The sequence below is a fragment of the Crocuta crocuta genome, unplaced genomic scaffold, assembly GCF_008692635.1.
Source record: "Crocuta crocuta isolate KB4526 unplaced genomic scaffold, BGI_CrCroc_1.0 scaffold9, whole genome shotgun sequence".
Lineage (NCBI taxonomy): Eukaryota > Metazoa > Chordata > Mammalia > Carnivora > Hyaenidae > Crocuta > Crocuta crocuta.
In genome coordinates this window covers 7,493,812-7,499,285 of record NW_027551567.1, presented here as the reverse complement: position 1 = coordinate 7,499,285, position 5,474 = coordinate 7,493,812, and the positions used below count along the sequence as shown (strand labels likewise).

The following is a 5,474-nucleotide window of genomic DNA, read 5'->3' as shown; positions in this document are numbered from 1 at the left end:
TATACTCTGTTTCTCTTTCTCTCAAAAATAAACAAACACTTTTTAAAAAAGAATATTCCAGAAAAAATTTTCTATAAAAATGGGATTGACCATCAATTCCGCACTTCAAGCTGTGCTACAAAGCTGTAATCATCAAGACAGTATGGCACTGGCACAAGAACAGACATACAGGTCAATGGAAAAGAATAGAGAACCCAGAAATAGACCCACAAACATATGGCCATCTAATCTTTGACAAATCAGGAAAGAATATCCAATAGAAAAACAACAATCTCTTCAGCAAATGGTCTTGGGAAAACTGGACAGTGACATTCAGAAGAATGAATCTGGACCACTTTCTTACACCATACACAGAATGAACTCAAAATGGATCAAAGACCTAAACATTAGACAGGAAGCCATCAAAATGCTCAAGATCACAGGCAACAATCTCTTTGACCTCAACCGCAGCAACTTCTTACTCTACAAGTCTCCGAAAACAAGGAAATAAAAGCAAAACTGAAATATTGGGACCTCATCAAAATAAAAGCCTATGCATAACAAAGAAAACAATCAGCAAAACTAAAAGGCACTGACTGAATGGAAGAAGATATCTGCAAATGATGTATCTGATAAATGGTTAGTAACCAAAATCTATAAAGAACTTATCAAAATCAACACCTCCAAATTAAATAATCTAGTGAATAAATGGTTGAAAGACTTGATAGACACTTTTCCAAAGAAGACATCCAGATGGCTAGCAGACACATGAAAAAATGCTCAATGTCACCCATCATCATCAGGGAAATACAAATTAAAACCACAATGAGATATCACCTCACGCTTGTCAGAATGACTAAAATTAACAACTTAAGCAATGACAGATTTTGGAAAGGATATGGAGAAAAAGAAACTTTTCTGCACTGCTGGTGAGAATGCAAACTGGTGCAGCCACTCTGGAAAACAGATTGGAGATGCCTCAAAAAATTAAAAATAAAACTACCCTATAACCCAGAAATTGCACTACTAGGTATTTATCCAAAGGATATAGGAGTGCTGATTTAAAGGGGCACATACACTCCATGTTTACAGCAGCACTATTGACAATAGCCAAAGTATGCTAAGAGCCAAATTCCATCAACTGATGAATGGATAAAGACAATGTGGTATATACATGCAATGGAATATTACTCAGCGATAAAAAGAATGAAATCTTGCCATTTGCAACAGCATGGATGGAACTAGAGTGTATTATGCTAAGTGAAATAAGTCAGTCAGAGAAAGGCAAATATCAAATGACTTCACTCATATGTGGAATTTAAGATACAAAGCAGTTGAACAGAAGGGAAGGGAAGCAAAAATAATATAAAAACAGAGAGGGAGGCAAACCACAAGAAACTCTTAAATACAGAGAACAAACTGAGGGTTGCTGCAGGGGGTGGGGGGATGTTAGGTGGGAAGAAGGGCTAAAGGAGTGAAGGGCATTAAGGAGCACACTTTTTGGGATCAACACTGGATGTGATACCCAAGTGCCTGCGCATTGGTTGTGAAGTACCCTTCTGCGGCTTCCTGTGCAAATGGGTTCTGTGGCCTAGCATCCCATCCCTGCTACCTGCAGTCGTGTGCCAATACCCATGAGGTCTCTCTGCTGAGGTTTCCACCAGCACACAAGTGACAGCATGGTAGCCTTCCCCTCCAGTGGCTTGCTTGTGGCCACCCACGACTATTACCATTGCCACCTAGGGTCCCTTCCAGTAAGAGCTCCTGTAGAAGTTCAGAGTACCCTGTCAAAGCCAGGCCTCACCACCCCTGCCTCCCCAAGACCAACTTGGGTCATTGGTGGGCAAGTTTATTTTGGAGGAAGTCCACGCTCTTGTTCCTGGCTACAGTGTTGGAATCCCCAGAATGATCAGAATCCTCCCAAGCCTCCAATGGCATGATCAACTGTGACTTGCCTCTGGAAGCCACAAGGAAGCAGCCTGGTGGCCAGCCTAGCAAAGCCAACACCAGGCCCCAGTCCTGAGTAGCCACTACCAGGCTTCAGGAGGCACTAGGCTCTTCAGAGCACCTCCTCTCCCCTCTCTGTCTGGTAGACTAGGCAGTCTGCAGCAAGCAGAAGCAGTTGAGTTCTTTTATATAAAAACAGGAAAATACCAAAAAGGAAGTTGATAGAATCCCACTCTTTACTATACAAGCCACATGCAAGCTTTTCTGACACGCTATAACCGTGAGCCTTGCATCAAGTAGAAAATAAACCTCAAGTTAAAAAAAAAAAAAAGAATAAATTTCCTTTGAAAAGGGATTTATTAATTTTGGTCCCTTGACCCTTAAATGGCTCCTTGTATAGGTTGTGGAGAGTCCGTGAATACTTGGATGTTGTATGCAAATTTGGCACATACATACATAAGTATGTGGTAATCTATCTCAAAAAGTTTTTTTTTTATTTTTTTATTATTACTTTTTTTTATTTCTAGGAGAGAGAGAGAGACAGCGTGAGCAGGGGAGGGTCAGAGAGAGAGGGAGATACAGACTCTGAAATAGGCTCCAGGCTCCGAGCTGGCAGTCAGCACAGAGCCCGACGCGGGGCTCGAACCCACGAACCGCGAGATCATGACCTAAGCGAAAGCCGGACGCTTAACCGACTATGCCACCCAGGCGCCCCTCAAAAAGTTGTTTTTGCTAAAAAGAAGTTGAAACCAGTGCACATAAAAAGGAATTTTTTTGTAACTTAGCTTGAGTCACTACCTGAAGTTCTTAGTTCTTAGTTCACTTAACCGCGAAAGGGTTCATTACCCTATTTCTGAGAAAGTTAATCCATGAATCGCAGATCTGGAAAAAAAATGGAAATGTTATGTGGCCCATTTCTCTGCTTTTAGAAATGACTACAGTCTACAGTAAGTTAAAAGAACATCATTTTTCAAGCTCTGCAGAGCAGATTTCAATCCTTTTTTGGTAGCCATTCATTGTTCACATTTCTTATCACAAAGTTCTTCTGTGCAGCCTAATTCCCTTATGTTGCAAAATAATTTGATCTCTTATGTTTAAAGAGCCAGTATTTTTGGATACTATTATTAAATTCACCTTCAGCTTTCTCTCCCTCAGTACTTTTGGATCTTTGCACAATTTCATTTTCATATTCATTAATCATCTTCATGGCTTTCCTCTGAACCGTTTCCAATTTTCTATACTTGTCTATAAATTCAGAAATGAGTGCACTAAAGAGAGATTCACAAAACCTTCCATTGATTGGTGAACTTCACTATGGTCACTGGAATTGGTATGTAATAATAAATGATTATAATATATAATTATAAGCTTGTCCTGTGGGGGTGAAATTATAAATTCAATGCAAAATGGGCCAGATAAATTTACTGGGAATGAAAATCTGGAATCAACAGGGTGGTCATCTGACTAAAGATTGTGAATCAAAAGAAAGATGGTGTCACTTAAGAGAGATGTTGGTCAGCCATGAAAGCTTGACAAAGAATCACAGACTCAGGTCCTGACAGTGACTACCCAAAGAGTATCTAGGAAGGAGAGTGCTGGACAGATTATTTTGATAACCTGGTCATGCTTGTCTCTTCCTGTTGATCAGATAGCTGTAGTATGTCTGAGTCCTGCAGTCATTATAGATTTGATCACTTACTCCAGAACTCACTGATGTGACCATGTCACTCATGTGCAAGAAGGAAAGCAGCATGACCAGGTGACCAGAAGAACCCATTCAGCTCTCCCTATATTCCTGGAAGACCTGATTTCTATATTCAATCTCTTTATACCCATCATACTTGCCAAATTCTAATTAAGATACTAGATAATGATATGTCTACATTTTTCCAGTTTCTTGAAAAATTGTATTCAACAAATTCATTTTTACTAACCTTACTTTATTCCACAATAAAATATGAAACTTTTGCTTGGAGGTTTAAATCATGAAAGGAAGATAAATATAAAGTCTATTGGTTGCTATGCCAATGTTTACTTGAATAAAGGAGGTTTTTTCCTTTATTGTACTTCAACATTTTCTTCCTAGCAATGGAAAGTGTAGATAACTAACAAGTATATTATTAGCGTCTGATACCCAACTCAAAAATCATCACTAATGGCACACCTTTGGCAAATTGTCCTTAACTCATTAGCTCTGAGAGTGAAAAGGAATACATGGCTATCAAACATCATATATATCCATCTGAAAAAGTCACTCTGCATGAAATGCTATAAATCATATAGGAAACTTAAAAGGATTCACCAAAGTATATTAAGTGGATAAATAATTAAGAAGTTCATGAGACACAGAAAAAGGTCCAAAACATAGGCCAGCAGTACTCTTATTCTCTGTCATGGGAGTCAGTTAACAAGCACAGGATGGATATATCGATAGCATTTCTCTTCCCAGGGTCTCCTGGGCTTCATTTGCAAAAAAATTTGGAGAGGTTTGCCATGCATTCACAGTAATTCATGTACTTCCAACCAGTGACATTACCAGCATATTTGGTACACAGAGAACATTTTTCTTCTATACAACAAAATTATTTTCAGTAATAACTAACACATGAAACAAAAATAATGTCAACAAAAGAAATGTAGACTTTTTTCTTTATTGATCTTAATAAACACAATCATACCAGAAATCAATGAGTGAATGAATTGATGAACATTCAGTTCTAAAAAGGAAGAAAGTAATCGATTACATTCTTGTGTTCTCAATTTACTCAAGATACTTTTTGGAAAAGAAAAAAAGGAAAAACATACTTGTTTTGGTTTGTCATGAATGATTAACATTAAAGTTTCTATTTTTAAGCTTTAGCGTCTGCAAACTTAAAAATCTTAAACACAAATAAAAACTCCAAGTGGTCACATGAAATGATAGAATTGAAATAATTCAAGTTCTGTTTCACTGTATTTATAACTATTATTTATTTTTTTAAGTTTATTTATTTATTTTGAGAGAGAGTGTATGCAGGTATGCACATGTGAGTTTGGGAGTAGCAGAGAGAGAGGGAGAGACAGAGAATCCCAAGCAGGCTCTTGCACAATGTAGAGCCCAACATGGGACTTGAACTCATTAACTGTGAGATCACGACCTGAGCTGAAATCAAGAGTCAGATGCTTAACCAACTGAGCCACCCAAGTATTTAAAACCCACAGTTTAAACACAGGAATATGTGAAGATACAAACTATGGCAAATGGGAATTCCATTGATTCTGAATCATTACAATCTTACTCTTGAGTTTCATGTGTCAGGGCATAACCTCGCATCTGGCGGTTCTCTAAAGTAACTTACAAGTGGAATACAATGTTCAGTGAGAAGTAAGTCTTCTAAAAGGAGGTGATTTAAAGGAAATTATATATTTATATTTATATTTATAAGCAATATATAATATATATAATATTTGAAAAACATAACAGTAACTGTTATGCTTGTTTAGATCTTAAGCCAACAAACATTTTTTCAGGGAGGAGTAGTTTTCCACTGAGTGTTTTGACTTGCAGG

General features: G+C 37.7%; 1 pseudogene; it reads left to right on the top strand.

Moving 5' to 3' along the window:
* Nucleotides 1-1,658: 1,658 nt before the first annotated feature.
* LOC144220105 (pancreatic progenitor cell differentiation and proliferation factor pseudogene) lies at nucleotides 1,659-2,002 on the top strand (annotated as a pseudogene).
* Nucleotides 2,003-5,474: the final 3,472 nt, after the last annotated feature.